Genomic DNA, 18,734 nt, shown 5'->3' with positions numbered 1-18,734 from the left:
ATTCAGAAAAGCAAACATATCTATCCAGGTTTCCCTTGCTTTAAAAGGTCCACAGTTTTACTCCTGGGGAGAAAATGCTGCTGAAAATGGATCCAAAGTTTTGTAAGCATCATAGATTTATCAGGAATATGCCACGTATTTCCTATCCATGGTGAAAATGAGTTTCATCACATGGCTCAACGCTTCTTAATATCCACCAAGTGGGATTTATTTCTCTTCGTTACTTTTTCTGCCCTACTCTGTTTCGCCTCACCCTCAACTTTATTTAATGCACAAAATGAAGCAAGAACAGATCTCTTTCCAAAAGTGTCTCACTCACCCAGCTGACAATAGTTCTGCTGTTGACACAACCTTGAGTCTACATTGCTGCCCTAGAGTCTCAGTCTTTTTCACCCCCTTTCATTCTCATTATTCTCTGGAATGAACAAAGGCCAAACACATGCCCTTAACTAGTCGGTGAAATCATATGAAATAGAAGAAAAGATAAGTTGAAGAAGAAAAGCCAAATAATTTTCTAATCCTTCAAGAAATAAAGGCAACCTGCTCACAGACAAAGACAAAAAGGAAAGTCACAGCAAGGGACCAAGATGTTGGAACAAACTTTTCAAGCAAAGCATTCAATCTCGAAGAAAGTTATAGGATTCTGCACACAAGTCTTTATATTGAGATACCTTTTTTGGGTGGCATCCTAGGGGTGTCCTCTCAGATTTTCTCAACTGCCGCTCAACTTGGAGAGGGCTTTCGGGCTGAGAGGATAAGTGCTTCAGGTCTGGTCTAGCACATCCACACACTTCTGTCTGTTACGGGAAGTGCTCCCCGGTGCCATTTCACAGTCTGAAACATAAGAAGGTACTAATTCCCTCGCCATTAAACTTGCATGAATGTTTAGTTTGCCATTTAGGGACAGAATAGTCAGGTCAAAAGGATTGTATTTGGGTACTCATGTTTGAAATAAAACAAAACTGATCATGTAATTTCTATACAAACAAAATCTGACTTCCTCTCAGTCTGCTTTACCCATATACTGAGGATGGTGTGAGTAGACACATGCTTAGAAAGATGAAAGATACTAACCACTGAGTGTATGAGCTCTGTTGGGACGGTGGGATCAATGTCAGGTTGCTAACTACAAGTTGGCAGTTCAAACCCACCAGCTGCTTGGCAGGAGAAAGATGAGGCTGCTTGCTCCTATAAATATTTCCAGTCTGGGAAATCTTTTAAAGGGTCTCAAAGTGCCAGAATCCCCTCGATGGCAATGCGTTTAGTTTTGTTTAAAAGTATTTGGCAAGTTAAATAAATAAAGAAGAGATCCATGAACCTCGAGGTCAGACTGAAACCACCTTGCTAGGGAGCCTTTGTGCTGACCTAGAGCCCTGTATTTCTCAACTTCTCTGCAAATAAAACAGACTGGAAAAATAAATTTGCTATTTTTCTGGAGAAACATACTTTTCTATCTCCATTAACATTTCTCATAGAAATGTAGCAATCTTTTAAATGTAGACTAATAACTGATTTTTTTAAATTTCATCTTTGAAAATAAGGAAATGGTTAGGAAATGCCGAAATTTAACATTGCAAAAGAGGCTGCCTCTGTGAGTGAGGGTGCTGGGCAGGCATTCTCCGGTTACCTCGGTGATCGGCCTGGCTGCGCTGACCTTGGCAAGAGGAGGCAGTGTTTTGAAATGGATCCCGGTAGCACATTTATACCAGAGCAGCTTTGGGCTTCACAGGTGGATTTGAGATGTGATCTTTGCTGAACAATTAAAATAGTACGTATACATCCAAGTCATGTGTAGCAAACTCAAAATTAAGGCTTGAAATAAAACTCTGTAAGAATGAGGCTCATCAAATTTTACTCTGTTCTTGGCAGGCTATCTTAACTGGAATGGTTCAGTCGGATGTAATAGACCGGAGTGCTTATCTTACAGATAGTCAGAATGATTCTTTAATTTAGGATTTTATGAAGAGGTAAAGAAATCTTGCTGCAACATATAATCTAGAGGAAGAACAAATGTGCAACTTATTAACTTAAATATAAAGATACAAAATAGTTTGAAATACAAACCTGACAATAACAAACTTAAGGAGAAAATTAACAAAAGATGTGCCTCAAGTCTTGTATCTAGAAAATTATAAAAATATTAAAAAATAATAAAAGAGAGAAACCATTATGGGGAAAAATACATACATTTATATACATTAAAATAAGAAAATTATGTACAAAGATATTTCAAAGAAAGATTTAATAAGTTGAGGGAAATATTTACAACACATTGAGTACCTCATGAGATTAGAATAAAAATAAAGAGCATCTATAGACAAACAAAAAACAAAAACATACAGTCAAAAAACCAATAGGGGGGGAAATGGCAAAGATTTGAGTAGGTATTTCTCACATGAGATTATAAAATGGCCTGTACCCTAATAGAAAAATTAGCAAAAACAAAAACATATTTTTCAGAAAAAGGGATACAGGTAGCAAATAAACCTAGGAAGAAAAGTTCAATCTCATATCAGAGGTTAAAAATCAAGACCACAATATACAGGGGTATCAATTTCCACTTGTATCACTGAAATGCCTAGTAAGTCTGATAATACCAAACATTGGAGAGAATGGACAGTTATGGAATCATTCATATATCAGTGATAGGATTATACATTGATCAACAATCTTAGAGAAACACTCAGAAAAGTCCTATAAAGTTGAACTTTTGTGAAACTTACAACCCAGCAAATTTAATCCTAGAAATTTACACAGGAAACCCTTATGCAGGTGCAGAAGACAAAAGTAATTAATTCTAGCAGTACAAATCGTAATGAAAGAACCATAACAAACTCATTGGAAAACACACGCACCCAAACAATAAAGAAGCAAACTGGTATAAAAACCATGGTACATTCACGAAACAAAATCTTACACATCGGCCAAAATGAATAAATTGATATACTAATTCTGAAAATCATACATAAATACAAACAACTTAGAATAGAGAACATAATTTTTAAAAAGAAAAAAAGTTGAAAAACATACTACCTAGTTTAAAGACCTGTTGAGAAGTTTCACTAATCAAGACTGTATGATGTTAACAGCAAGATAGACGAAGGATCAGTGGAACTTCATGAAGGATGGAGAAATCAACCCACACATAGATGGTCCACTGAGTGCCATCAAAAGTGCAAAAGCAAATTGGTGGAGAAATTACAATCCTTTGAATAAATGGTGCTGTAGCAACTGAATATCCACATATAGAAAAATGAATAGCATATCACCTCTTATACAAAATATGAAAATGATCTCAAAATGAGTCATAGATGTTAAACATAAAACCTCTAGAAGAAAACCATTATTAAGGGAAAACTTTCTTGGTTAGAACACCACAAAATCTAATGCATAAAAGAAAAATTAACCAATAGATTGGACTTTTTCAAAAATAAGAATGTCCACTCTTCAAAGGACTTTGGTAAAATGTGACAAGAGAACGCATAGACTCCACACTCCAAACTCACTGACATCAAGCTGATGCTGACTCCTATGGACCCCACAGGTCAGGGCAGAACTGCCCCTGTGAGTTTCTGAGACTTTATCTCTTTATGAAACCTCAACTGTCTCCCATGGAGTAGCTGGGAGTTTTCAACTATGGATGGTACTGTTTGTAGCCCAGTGCATACGCGACTATGCCACCAGACCTTTTTCAATCAAAGAGCAGGAGAGAAGTTTTACAAATCATAAGTATGACAAATGACCTGTACTGATAATATATTCCAAAATTTCTTAAAAAACATAATAATGCTTTACTTTGTCTTTTTGAGCTACCCTTTGAAATTGCCTGTTTAGCTTTTTTATTTTTAACTTCATCATTTCTCCCAGTCAGTTGAGCCATTCCATGTTCAAGAGCAAGCTTCAGGGTCTCTTCTGACACCCACTTTGGTCTGTTCTCTCTCTTGGTGGCATCCCATGGCTCATCTGGTCTTTGATTGTTAGTGCCTGGTGTGGCAAATCTATTTTTAGATTATCTCAAATTAAAGTTAGCTATGCTTACTCTGATTCTTGTTTTAATTTTCTTCAACTTCGATTTGCACTTGCATGTGAGCAACTGCTAGCCCCTGGACTTGTTTTGACTAATGCTGTTTTGATTACCCATCATCTTTTCCCACAGATCCACAGATAGAACCTAATGCCTAAAGTTTGTGCATACACATACATGCACTACTCACACCACCAACATTTTAAATACAGGTAATGGTAAATTAAATTACAGGTGAGAGCAGCTTGGGTATAGTATGTAATTTGAATAGAAATACAGTCCTGATGTAATTAAGAAAGAATAAAAGTGTCAAAATTCCCTAATGTACTCTTCTATAAGATAAGAATGATCTTTTAGTAACAAATGAATATCTTTAAATAAATTTCAAGCATAAAATTCTTATGAATGATTCTGTCAACATATGTGAAGACTAGTGATAAAACTTATAAAGTACTCTTGAGCTTTATATATATTTTTAAAAACAAAACTTCTGTACAGAAAATTCTAAGAAAGTCATCAAAGATGTTACATATTAAATATTCTATTTAAATAGGCTATAGGGAGCTATTAAGAGAGGTTGTTCCCTGAAGAATGCCATAATGCTCGGTAAGGTAGAGGGTCAACAAAGAAGATGAAGATCTTCAATGAAATGAATGAACAGTAACTGTAACAATGGACTCACACATAGCAACAATTGTGAGAAAGGCACAGAACTGGACAATATTTTTTTCTGTTGCATATGTCATCACTATGTGTTAGAGCTGACTTAAGGGCACTTAAAACTACCATTGCAATATGTAGAGAAGCCTTGATGGTATAGTGGTTAAAACACTTAACTGTAAACCACCAGTCATAGAAGGAAAAAGACAAGAAGGAAAACTGTAAACCACCAGTCATAGAAGGAAAAAGCAGGTAGCCTGCTTCCATGAGGCTTTATAGCCTAGAACACTCTACAGTACTGTTCTAGTCTGCCCTATATGGTAAGTACGAGTCAGAAGCAACTTGGTGGCAGTGAATTTGTGGTAGAAACAGATTTCATCTTTTCCAATGATAATAAGAGCAAATAGCACAATCACGTGTCATACACCAAAAAGTATCTCTTTAAACGATTCAAGTAGAAGCAACCATTTAACTCAGTTTATTGAAAGAGAAATAAAGACTGAGGTCAATAGTGGGCCCTGGATTTGAACCCAGATCATCTGACACTAGTTCCTGTGCTCTCTTAGTCTTCTAAACTTTGATGGCCATGACTCAGGGAGCTTACTTTGGTTCCATCTCAACTGTACCTGCATAGGACAGATCATGTGGTACTTGTAGTAGAAGCTGAGTGTCACCATTTAAAGTGGAAGACATGTGGCAGACAACTACCTATGACCTGTCTACTATAATCACCAGCCAATATGATAACAAAGTCCATTTCATTTGGGACATGAAAAACCGGTAAATAAAAACATATTTCAAGAAATTGCTCGGAGATGACAACCAAGTAACAAACACCAGAGGGACTCCGCAAAAGTCAGCACAGGAGACCAACTGAGAGGGAAATTCCGTGCTGGCGGGACATAGGAGGTGCACCATAAAGATAAGTAGCACAGATCCACTAGGTTTTCAGGAGCTGTGGGCTTTTGGCTGACCACTGTAGAGGTCAGCTAAGGTGGAGCCTTAGGCCCGCAACTGTCTCGACCAGAGCTGGGCTTCCTTGGCCAGTCCAGGGCCTTTACTTACATGGACACAGCTTGCAACTGGCTCTGGGCAGGGTTTAAACTCCTCCAGCCCCAGGGTCAGGTGATCGAAGCTCAGTTATATCTTTCCATTTATTTCTCTCTCTTCTCTCTTTCCCCCCAAAGTCTCAGCGTGCTCAGTTTTTTTCTCATCCCTTTCCTCTCACAGGCCACAGCTGACCTCCAGGTCACTCCCCTTAGCCTAGGGCAATTACACCTATCCTCCACCCAGCTAAGGGAGCTCCACCCTCTGCAGCATAACACAGGACTGTGGAAATGCCACCTACCTTCCTCTGGGGGAAATCCCACCTGCACACTTAGCACCCATCGCAGAGAAACTCACACCTACAGTCCAAGACAGCTAAGGGAATTAATGCCCACCCTTTGGGGGGTCTCATTTAGCTGGAAGAACCTCAGCCTGCCTTCCCCTGTGCTTCATGGGTCTGGGGAACCTCCTCTCCTTCCCCTGTGGGCCCACGTGCCTGAGGGAACTTCCACCTGCTGTAATGCCTCACACGGCCTAAGGCAGCTCCAACAAGACTCTCCAGCACTCCACACTGCTTCCAGGACCTCTACCTAACCTCTGCAGTGATCTAGCTGACTAAGGCGATTCAGCCCACCATCCACTGTGCTCTACACCAAAGCCGGCACACTCACCTGCCTGCTGCAGCACTCCTGTTGCAGCAGGCACACCCTCACACCCTCTGTGGCACCCCAAGACACACCACCACAGCTTTCTGTGAGATCATCCAGTGCAGCAACATCCTCATGGCTCCACAACAACACAACTGCATCTCCTGAGAGGGCCATCCAACTTCCCCTCCAAATAACAGAATACTGGTTGGCTAGGGAAAGAGTGAAGTCACAGGCGGATAAAGCGGTGGCCCAATCACATGGTGCAATTACTCGCAGACAGTTCAAAGGAGCATTCCAATGTGTCTCCCAGAGAGAGCCCAGCCCTCTTCGACCTCTCTGGAAAATGACACCGGGATCCTCTAAAAGAACACAACGCAAACTGCAATCAGCCCCAACACCTCAACGAAAGAAGAGGGAAAACAAAAGGCAATGTCGGAAGAAGTCCTGAACCTAACGATGTGCATAGCAGGAGACATTGATCTGCCACAGAAAGAAATCTTTAGAATGCTGCTTGGAGTCATATAGGATATGAGGGAAACAATACAGAAAAAGGATGAAATGATAGAGGAGATAAAGACCATACACCAAAGGGAAATACAAGAGCTTAGAGATGAGATCACAAAAAAACAGTAGCAAATTCATGGACGTCACCAAGTGACTGGAGGAGGCAGAGAACTGCACCAGTGACCTAGAGGGCAGCCAAGCAGACTTTACCAAATGTGAAAAAACATCAAATAAGATAATCAGTGAAGCTGAAGAAAACATGAGAGCTGTCTGATGCTATGAATAGGAACAACTTCAGAATAATTGGATTACCAGAGGAAGACACAACAAAGAAGTCAACGGCAAAAATAGCCAGGGAATTCTTGGAAGAAATTTTCCCCAGCTTAATTAATGAAAACTAAGCAACTATTCCAGAGACTGAAGGAACACCAGCTAGAATGAATCCCAAGAAGAAGTCACCAAAGCATATAATAGTTAAACTATCCAACTGTGAGAAAAAGGAGAAATTCATGAGTGCAACTAGGAGAAAACAAGCAGTCACATATAAAGGTACTCAAATAAGGATATGCTCAGACCTACCAGCAGACACTATGAAGAAGAGGAGAGAGTGGAGTAACATATTCCAAAAATTGAAGGAAAATTATGCAAATCCAAGAATACTCTATTCAGCTAAATTATCTATTAATATAGATGGAGAAGTAAGAGTCTTCTCAGACAAAGAAACACTCAAAGAATATGTTAAAAGAAACCCATCCCTATAAAAGATCCCTGTAAACCCAGTATGGGCAGAACAGTACTCACCGAGCACAAATAAGAGACTGCCACATAGAACAACTTCACCCAGATGGCAACAAAGTGTAAAAAGCCACCCAAGATAGCATTGGCTAAAGCGTGGAAAGAAGTCAATAATGAAACACACACACATACGCACATGTGCACACACATGCACAACACATTGATAGGAAAGGGACTAGGAAAATACCCAACACAAAAGGTATAAGATAACATCATAGAGTACACAGATGGATGTAATAACCCTAAATATCAATGGACTGAACTCAGGCATAAAAAGGCAGAGGCTAGCAGACTGGCTTAGAAAACACAACACGTGAAGCTGCTGCCTACAGGAAACACATCTCAAGGTTACAGACAAAAATAGACTGAGAATCAAAAGCTGAAGAAAAATATACCAAGCAAATGGCAATTCAAAAAGAGCAGGGGTTGAGATCTTAATCTTGGACATAATGGATCTCTAGGTACAAGTCATAACAAGAGATAAGGAGGGGCACTATATAATGCTCAAGGGACCCATAAGTACACCAAGAACCAGTGATCATAATAAATATACACATGCCCAACAAGAGACCAATGGCATTCATCAAACACTGCAGAAGATGAAAAAAGAAATTACAGGCTCAACACTTATACTAGGGGACTTTAATACACCACTCTCGAGAAAGATAGATCACAGGGAAAGAAGCTTAACAAGGAGGCTACAGATCTAAACATTGTGATTAGACGACTTGACCTGATAAACGTTTTCAGATCTCTCCACCCAAATGCAAAAAAAATTCACATTCTTGCAAGTCCACATGGTACATACTCCAAGACAGACCACATGATGGGACACAAGTTCAATCTGTGTAAGTTCAAGCACATAGAGATCATACAGACTTCTCTCTCAGACCACTTTGCCGTAAGGCTAGAAATCAAAAGAATGATTAAGAAAACAGGGGCAAACAAATGGAGGATGAACAACTTCCTATTGCAAAAGGAGTAGGTACTGGCTCAGATCAGAGATTAAATCAGAAAGTATTTAGATACTAACGAGAATGAGAATACGACGTACCAAAACCTTTGGGACACAGCAAAGGCAGTTAACAGAGGACGTTTGATAGCAATACATGTAAACATGAAAAAAGAAGAGAGATTTATGATTGATAGGCTTACAAAAAACTTACAACAATTAGAGCAGAGTCAACAGGACAATTCTACTAATAGCAAAAGAAAGGAAATAATAAAACTCAGGGATGAGATTCAGGAGCGATAAAACTATGTAAAAATTAATGCTGCTGTGCCAAATGGATCCATTATCAGGCATCAAATAACAAAAAATCATATCATTGTGTGCTCACCTCCATGATACGATCTCTGAAGACAAATAGGTGCATAAGCAAATGTGGTGAAGGAAGCTGATGGTGCCTGGCTATTAAAAGATATAGCGTCTGGGGTCTTAAAGGCTTGAAGGTAAACAAGCGGCCATATACCTCAGAAGCAACAAAGCCCACGTGGAAGAAGCACACCAACCTGTGCGATCACAAGGTGTCGAAGGGTTCAGGTATTAGGCATCATCAGAACAAAAAATTCTTACCATAGTGAATGGGGGAGGGGGGAGTGCGGAGTGGAGACCCAAAGCCCATTTGTAGGCCACTGGAGATCCCCTTGCAGAGGGGTCTCGGGGAGGAGATGAGCCAGACAGGGTGCGATGTAGCAACGAAGAAAAGTACAACTTTCATCTAGTTCCTAAATGCTTCCTCCTCCACCCCACTATCATGATCTCAATTCTACCTTACAAATCTGGCTAGACCAGAGGATGTACACTGGTACAGATAGGAACTGGAAACACAGGGAATCCAGGGAGGATGATCCCTTCAGGACCAGTGGTGTGAGTGGTGATATTGGGAGGGTAGAGGGAGAGTGGGTTGGAAAGAGGGAACCAATTACAAGGATCTACATGTGACCTCCTCCCTGGGGGACGGACAACAGAAAAGTGGGTGAAGGGAGACATCGGACAGGGCAAGATATGCCAATTTATAATAACTTATAAATTATCAAGGGTTCATGAAGGAGGGGAGAGTGGGGAGGGAGGGGAAAAAATGAGGACCTGATGCCAGGAGCTTAAGTGGAGAGCAAATGTTTTGAGAATGATGATGGCAACAAATGTACAAATGTGCTTGGCACAATGGATGGATGGATGGATTATGATAAACATTGTACGAGCCCCCAATAAAATTATTTTTTTAATTCCTTATAACTGAGAATACAAATACAACATACCAAAAGCTCCAGAATATGGCAAAGGAATTACTCAGAGAGCATTTTACAGCAATAAGTGCATACATCAAAAGGGGGAAAAAATCAAAATTAACATTTTAATACCTCAAGGACAATAATTGGAAAATGAACAGCAAAACAAACCTTCAGATACTAGGGATAAAAAGAAATAATAAAGATTAGAGAAAAATAAATTAATCCAACATTTTTAAAACTATAGAAAAAAATCAACAAACCAAGAAAGTAGTTCTTTGAAAGGGTTAACAAAACTGACTAAGCCTTTAAGAACCCAGATGCTATATCTTTTGATAGCCGGACACTATCAGCTTTCTTCACCACATTTGCTTAGGCACCCATTTGGTCTTCAGCGATCGTGTCAGGAAGGTGAGCATCATGAAATGCCAGGATGTCAAAATAAATTGTTCTTGCTGTGAGGGAGGGCTTGAGCAGAGGGCCAACAGAGGAAAGATCTAGGAGGCAAAATTATGGACAAAGGTATAAGCATAGGTGTGAACATATGTAAATATATTAATTCATAAAAATAGATGTATTGGCCCATGTACATATATTTATATGGCAATACATTGAGGAAGTGACGCAGTCTGTTCTTAGTCTGGGAGCTCTGCTGAAACCTGTTCACATTAAGTGACCCTGCTAATACATGGAAAAGCAGTGACAGTTTCAAGGCATCATAGCCACATACAAGCCACCAGTGTGACAAACTGACAGATGGATGATGGACAAACTGAGAGACAAGATTATAGAATTTGTAAAACTAACTAACTAAATAAAAAGTAAATCATTTGTAAGATACCATATAAGCAGTAGGTCCTCTGACTCCCACAGGAGTTTAAAATGCATGCTACATATCATCTGCCATGTTTACAAATTATGGTTTTACCTGTGTGTGAAATCATATTTGAAACTGACACTTGAAATACAAACGGAAGTCCTTTGAAATATAAACTCTGCATTTAAAAGCCTTACTCCCAGCCACCGTCCACGCCTCCCCTTCCTCACACAGTCTTTGTCTCCGCAGACTGAAGGCAGCAAACTGCAAACAAGTTCACAAAGGAAATGGGGTGGGAAGCGCTCTGAAAAGAAGAGGGAAAGAGAGACTCGGAGAAGCCAAATAAAACCATTGTGATGGGTTCTGCTGACCCATTGAACAGAGAGGGATTTCTCTCTACCAGCTCCTGGCAACTCATTCACGAGTTGCCCAGGAGGCTCAGACCCCCACTGAAAGAAGCAGCAACGTCTCAGGACAGTGAAGTATGTGGGGGCCCTGGCAATCAGGCTATGAATTCAGAAGCAACTCTACTGAAAACATCACCTATGGCAAGCACTGACGTTTTGCCACTGTTCACACATCTGAAAGCCATCCTTTAGATCGTTTTATGAAAGTATCCGTTCAAAAATACAAATCAAGGTCACTCATCTTTCACGGTAATACATGATAGCATTATATGAAATTTATAACTGTACCATCCTACTTTCTGATCCAGGATATGTTCAAAGCTCCCTCCACCCCCTCCTCCCACCTATCGCCCCACAATTTGGTGAAGTGGGCTCTGAGAATCACTGCAAACCTCAAGGTCAGCAGTTTGAAACCACCAGCTGCTCTATGGCCAGAAAGAGCCGTAGTCTCAGAAACCTGTAGGGGCAGTTCTACCCTGTCTTGAAAAGTACCTTTGAGTCAGAATCGACTGCAGGGTGCTGAATGTGAATGAGTTTTCTCTTTCTACAATCAGTAGAGTGAGAGCACACAATCTGCTTTGACCCACAAGGTCAGTAGTTCAAAATCACCAGCTGCTTCCTGGGAGAAAGATGAGGCTTTCTACTCATGTAAAAAATGTACAGCCTTGGAAACCCCCAGGGGCAATTCTACTCTTGTTCTTGGATGGCAGTGAACTTGGGCTTGTTTTTTCTTTTGGCCATTGCCCCCGAGTCGATTTCTCACACAGCAATCCTATAAGGACAAGAGGAGAACTGCCCTGTGGGTTTCCAAGGAACGGAAAGCCTCATCTTTCTGCCGCAGAGAAAAGCTGCTCTGGGGTTAGAACTGCAGACCTCAAGATTAGCAGCCCGACTTTTAACCTCCTACCCCACCAGGGCTCCCAGCTTTGCCTGGGGAGGCCCATCTGATACTCCAGCCTTGGTTTTAACTTGCTGAATTACCGCTCGCAACTGCCATTGTTAACAGAAATTGCTCTGTGTGGCCTCCTTGAAGGGGCCCCTAGCGCCCATGCCAGCCACACTCGCCGTCTTTTAGATATGCCTCTGAATGAATTAGCACTCTTCCTAGAATAATTTCCCCCAGAAGTCTCTAGTGAAAGTAAACCCTCCTTCCTGCAGAGCCTCAAGAGCTTATCACATGTAAGCTGAGATTGTTTTTCTGAAGTAATTATAAGACATAAATAAAGATTGACCACAGGGTTCATATTTTAAATGGTGAACTATTTTAACTGGGAGAGAAATAAACAATGAGATTTAAAGTGATTATAATGACAGAGGGGAAAATATCTATATTTGGAAACTTCTTTTTAAAGTATAACATTGAATACATACCAAGATATGATCTTGTGACATTACTGGGTTAATATGATATAACTGTGTTACGGGTTATTGAATTGCAGGAAAACATGTGTGGCTTTTGTGGTGGAGGTTTCTAGGTACCATTGACTCCGTTTTCGACTCATGGTCTCCCCATGTGACAGAGTAAAACTACGTCACAGGATTTTCTAGCCTCGGATCTTTACGGAAAGAAGGTGGTTTATAGGTCTATGCACTTGGCTGCTCAAACCCACTAGGCGTGCAGCCGTAAGAAAGGAGCCTAGGAAGCCCTTTAGGATCATTCAACTCTGTCATATTGAGCTCGTATGCATCAGTTTCAACTGACAGCACACACCAGAAGTCTTTATAGCAGTGGGCCCCATGGGGTCACTGGTAGGTTTGAACCATGGAACATTTCAGGTTAGCAGAGGAGCACTTAGCCACTGGACCACCAGACTACTTGGGAAAAGAGGTCTACAAACAAAAATATAATGTAGTAAAATCGTGCCAGCTGGGGTCTCCTCTTCCTCATCTTCCACCCATGCCTTCACCCTCTGCCATCCACCTTCTGCTCCTACTATGGCCTCAGCCCCAATTTTCCTGAAATGACTTTAGCCAATAATATAACTCATTACTTATAACTCAGAAGGATTGTTTTTGGTCTTTGGCTCACAGAGTATCTCTCCAAGGCACTTGACTTGAAAGGGAAGTCAATATACTCCTTTCTGAAATATTCTCCTCCTTGCCTTTCTTGGCATCGTCTCTCTGGATGCCATCTGATCTCCTGGTCCGCTCCTTCACAATCTTTGTACCAGCAAGTCTTTCTTCTTGGCCTCTTCAATGTTGGCACTTAAGCTGTTACTGCAGTTTCTTTTATCTTCTTCAAACTGCTCTCTCCCTGCTGAAAGAATACTACATTTGTCTCGCCCCAGAGGCCCAGCCCTTCAGAGCCAATGACTCGTTCATTAGTCATCTGTTTGTGTTATCTCTTACTCCATAACAAGCCGCGTGCAAAACAATGGCTTAAGTCTATGATCATTGTTTACTCCGTTCGTGACTCAGTGGTTCAGGTAGGTAGAAGGATTTGGATAGGACTCTGTCCTGCAGTTGATGTGTAAGGTAGTGACTGCTGCTGAGATGACCCCAAAATCTTCATCAAATTCCCTCACATTGTCTTTGAAGACTTGGAGAGTGTGTTAGTCTGGGTAGACTAGAGAAACAAATCCATGGACACACACATGTGTATAAGAAAGAGATTTATATACAAAAGCAATTGAACATGGAGAAAACATCCCAGCCCAGTCCAGTCCAAGCCCATATGTCTGATATCAATCTATAAAGTCCTCTTCAGACTCACGAAACACATGCAATGATGCTGAATGCAGATCACAGGCCAGTGGGTGGGAAATCTTTGGATCCAGTGTCATTGGAAACATCTCAGCACTGGCAGGGGTCTCTCTGTAGCTTTTCTGGCTTCTGAGGTCTGGTTGCGTCCATGTGGCTTGTCTTCTGCAATGTCTCCCAGGGAGTAGGAGAGAGAGAGAGAGTTGTCTTCTGCCTCCAAGTAGGAAGTACCAGATTTCCCAGAATTCTCAGGAGAAGGCCCTGCCCACACAGAAGTTTCATTGGCCATCTCCAGATTGACAGCCTAGACTCCACCTCTACACTGTTAATCCTTAAATTGACACCAGATTAGGTGACTACCACAGAGAGTTTGAGTTCAAACCATTTGAGCTTCATGGGAAATAGTTTAGGCACAGCGCATGATGGCCTCTGGCAGGCAGGGATTTTATGTGGTCGCTGAATGCTCTGAGAAGTAAAATAATCAGCCCCTCACATCCAGAGCTGATATTCTCCATTGAGTCATGCTACTCTCCAGCCGGACATAACAACATTCACAAAATACCATCCTCAAACCGAGATACTCCGAGTCCATGAGAAGATGGACTTGGGGGTCATTTTATCATTTTGCCTAAGAAATCAAAACCTGCTGTCGGCCAGTCAATTTAGACTCATTGTGACCTTAAAGGACAGAGTAGAATGGCCCCTCAGGACATCTAAGTCTTGATATCTTCATATCTTTTTCGGAAGGATGTGGCATGCGCCAGCACACCACCTCCAGAGGTCCTGGTTTTGTCTAAACAGAGAAAATCCCATGGCTTGAGAGGCATTCAAACATCCCCTAACCACTTAGCCCCACTCGCTGACAGTACCAAGCATAAAGCAAAGCCTTCCTTAGATTCTCCTACAATCCGCCCAACCAAAGCCCAGATCCATCCCAGATTGATTCTAACCACGGTACTCAATCACATCATCACTCGACACATCGGATTTCGACGCGAAATGTCGAGAAAATTTTGCATCAGAGCTCAAACAAAACATTGGAATCCGACCCGCCACACGTGATTTTTGTAAAGAAAAGCAGTTCTGTGTTTTGGTCATTTGGCATTAGTTGGTGCTGTTAGTACACGTTTAAACCACTGGTTCTCAACCTGTGGGTCACAACCCCTTTCAGGGTCAGATGACCCTTTCACAGGGGTCACCCAATTCATAACAGTGGCAAAATTACAGTGATGAAATAGCAACGAAAATAATTTTACGGTTAGGGGGTCACCACAACATGAGAAATTATTAAAGGGTTGCGGCATTAGGAAGGTTGAGAACCACTGGTAAACCTTTTGAGGCTGTGTTCCCAGTATCTTGCCATAATTTTCTTAGTCATTTTGGCTCTTTGTACTGTTTTTAGATTAAAAAAAACATGGGTTCTAAGAAAGAGTGTTTTGAAAAGAATCATCGTGATAAGGAACTGGTTAACTGTGTTATCAATATTGTTGACGATAATTTAGTAAACTCTTTTAGAAAACAGGGAAATGCCAACAGCAGACCACATTAGACCGGCTGTTTTTTAGAGAAAGTCAGCCAGGTCCTAGTGAAAAAAGGCAAAGAAGAGAAAAAACTCCTGAAAAGCAGTTACCAGTAGATTTTATGGAAAGGGGTTCCCTCCCCCTCCAAAATGACATTCTCCACATCTGTGTCCACAGATCCAGAACCTCATTGGTCTTAAGGTTGGGGCCATACTGTAGTTGTTAAAACTTTCTTAATGTTGTGTTTCATATTTAAATTGTATTATTTAACTCTGAACCTATTTACTTTGACATTTCTGTGTGATGTTTTGTAGAAAAAAGGCAAGGTTAGGGTAAAACCTTGGTGGTCAAAAATGTATTCATCCATTTTCAGTTATTTCTTATGGGAAAAATTGATTCAGAACTCGACTGCATTGCATCTCGACACTCCTTCCAGAACGGATTTGTGTCGAGGTGTGGGGTTCTACTGTACCCCTTTTATGAAAACATACTATGGCCCCGTGGTGTGGGTTCTCCCTCACTCAAAGTAGTCATGACCTTACATTGTTTAATTACCTGTGTGTTCTTCATAGGCCCTGGTTGAAGGTCATTGACAGCTTTCAGAGTAAATGTCTCCAGAAAAAGAAAAAAAAATCCCAGCCTTGGTTTTCGTCCAGCATCACCTCTAGTCTTTAAGGTTCTCCCAGATTCAAGGAGGGACAGGCTTCACCCGGTGATGGAAGGAGTGTCAAAGAATGTGTGCATCTATCTTAAAACCATCACAGCATATACGCCCACATGCCCCACAGCCGTTAGATCTCTCGGGGGAGGGTTATACCTTGGTCCTTGACTCTGTGTGAGAAAGAATTCATGCCGAAGCCTGGTTTGTGATCCAAGTGAGTTTTATGAGTTAGAAGAAGTTTCAGGTTTACACAGGCACCCACAGGCCCCTCATCCCGTGCAGCCTTCCTAGAAGCTGGTCAGAAAGTCACCCGGTTGGCTCCAGCTCCTGCCTTTTTAAATTACTCCGTAGGAGGCGTGGTGGATGACCCTGGTCGACCCCATTGGCTGAATTGAATTTACCTGGCCTAGGCGGGCCAATCCAGGTGCAGCGCCCATCCAGATATACCTCCCCTTCCTGGCCGGAAGCCTGAACCTCTGAGCATGTGCAGTGCACCATTCCTTCTTAGCCCGTAGCTCAGACCTCTGAGCATGTGTAATGGATACCCCAGTCCCTAAGCTAAACTGCCTAACACAACCACTTCATAGTCACCATTCCCAGTACTGAGTTCACAGCCTCACTCACTCACTGTCATTGAGTGGATTCCAACTCATAGCAACCCTGTAGGCCAGGGAAGCACTTCCCCAATGGGTTTCCAAGATTGTAACATTTTACAGGACTAGAAAGCTCGGTCTTTCTCCCAAATGCATGACTTAGGCCCCTGTAGTCATGTGTTTGTTTTTTTCTGTCTTGCTTTCTTTCACTTAGCCATCTATCCTAAAGTTTACACTTTGAAACATGTAAAACAAAAGAACAAAAGACCCTTCATTTCTTCTGCTTAATACTCCACTGTGTGAATATCACATGATGAGTTCAAGGAGCCCCCAATTTGTGTACATTTTTATTACTGTTTCCAATCTTTTGCTCTTAGAAAACACATTAAATACAAATCCATGCATAAAATTATTTCCATATTTATCATGTGCCAGCACATTTTAAATGTGTGTAAATGCCTGAGTAATAAATGTTTTAAAATTATCGTAGATCATTACTAATTTACAGAGAGAGGTCTTTTACCAGTTGACTTTGTCTCAGTTTATGTACTGAAATCATACGACTACAATCAGATGAGGATTTGAGAAAATCAGGAACACTCAAACATCAGTAGATAAGCAATTTTAATACCCCCTCCCAAATGAATATCTCTTGAAGGAGAAAAAATCCCACATATCTCTAATTTCTTACTTACTTTGCTTAATTATGTAGTATAAAAGTTTTTGTTTTTCATATGCATTATAAGATGATGTGTAAACAACTTATGCTTATATTTCTTATTTAACTACAAAACTAAACAACTATAAAAAGTCAAAACAAAGCAAAAATACAAAATTAATAATGTTCAAATCAACAACACTACTTTAACTTGTCTGCTAATGAAGATTTTTAAAAGCTAGCTGTGTTAAGCAGGGTTCCCTAGAAAAACAAAACAAGGACACTTATGATTTTATAGATGATAGATAGATATACAGATAGATGCATAGATTTATATAGCGAGAAGAAATATTACAGTTAATTACTCCAAACAACAGTACAGAGGGCTCAGTTCAATTCACTTTCATAGAACAGTTAATATACTGTAAGTCCTTCAAGTCATTGGGCTGCCGGGTCCAGTCCAAGATCACAGAAGCAGACAGTGGAGTCCTCCCTCAGCAAGGCAGGCAGCGTCTGCCTGAGGCAGCAGACAGCAGGGTGGGTCAGCAAGTCAGTAACTCCAGAGCTTAGTGAAGCAGGACATTCCTGATGGGATCTCAAAACTCAAGTATGGTGGCAACAGGATCCACCAGCCTCAAGTTCAAGTAATGTACTCAGCAGCAGCTTGGCAATGCAGGTCTTTAAGGAGTCTCAAGCTCTAGCAACATGATCCATGGGTTGGCTTGGTTCACACGTAGTGCAGCAACAGGTTGAGGCAGAGAACTAGCTAAAGCAGCAGCATTCTAATCTAATTTTCCAGGGAGTAAGAGAGATATGGGATGCTGGCAATCTTCATTTATCTTGGTGACCCTCCAACCAAGCTGCTGCCACCTGATTAAACTCCACCCATATGTTCCTATTGGTCTAGTTGGCACAATAAGCCAAACTATCACTCAAGCCATAGTCTCCATTCTGAAAATAGTACTGACTGCATCAAAGGAGGGAAGGCAGGGCGCCCAGAATGATATGAAACTCCCACCATTGTCCTCTATTCTAAGTACTATGAAAACTGCCACACTACGGCCCCTTACATTATTTGGCCTTAAATTCAGGCAAATGTATCAATTAAAAATTTGGTGGACCACTGTTAGGTTTTCATTATAATGCAGTGAAATAGTATTAATATGGCCCTTCTATCCAGAGCCTTGTTACCCCCGCCCCACCAAACAACCTCAGTTTACCTGGTTGGTTTGGGTAAAAAGATAGGAAGAGCTACTGATTGGATCACAGAATTCTACTGTACATGATTTTTAACAAAGTTAATTGTGATTAGCATCCTGCTAGGTATAAAATGAGCCATGTCAGATACAGGACACACTTTACTATGAGCAAGAAAGAAGATCTGGGAGTAGAGGGCATCCTTTGGACCCTGACGTCCCTGCACGTTGAATGCCATCGATCCAAGAGACAGCAATGGCAAGAGATGA

The sequence above is a fragment of the Echinops telfairi genome, unplaced genomic scaffold (genome assembly GCF_000313985.2).
Source record: "Echinops telfairi isolate 266 unplaced genomic scaffold, ASM31398v2 ScPeMD7_22;HRSCAF=79, whole genome shotgun sequence".
Taxonomy (NCBI): Eukaryota; Metazoa; Chordata; class Mammalia; order Afrosoricida; family Tenrecidae; genus Echinops; species Echinops telfairi.
Note: the sequence above shows the minus strand (reverse complement) of the source record.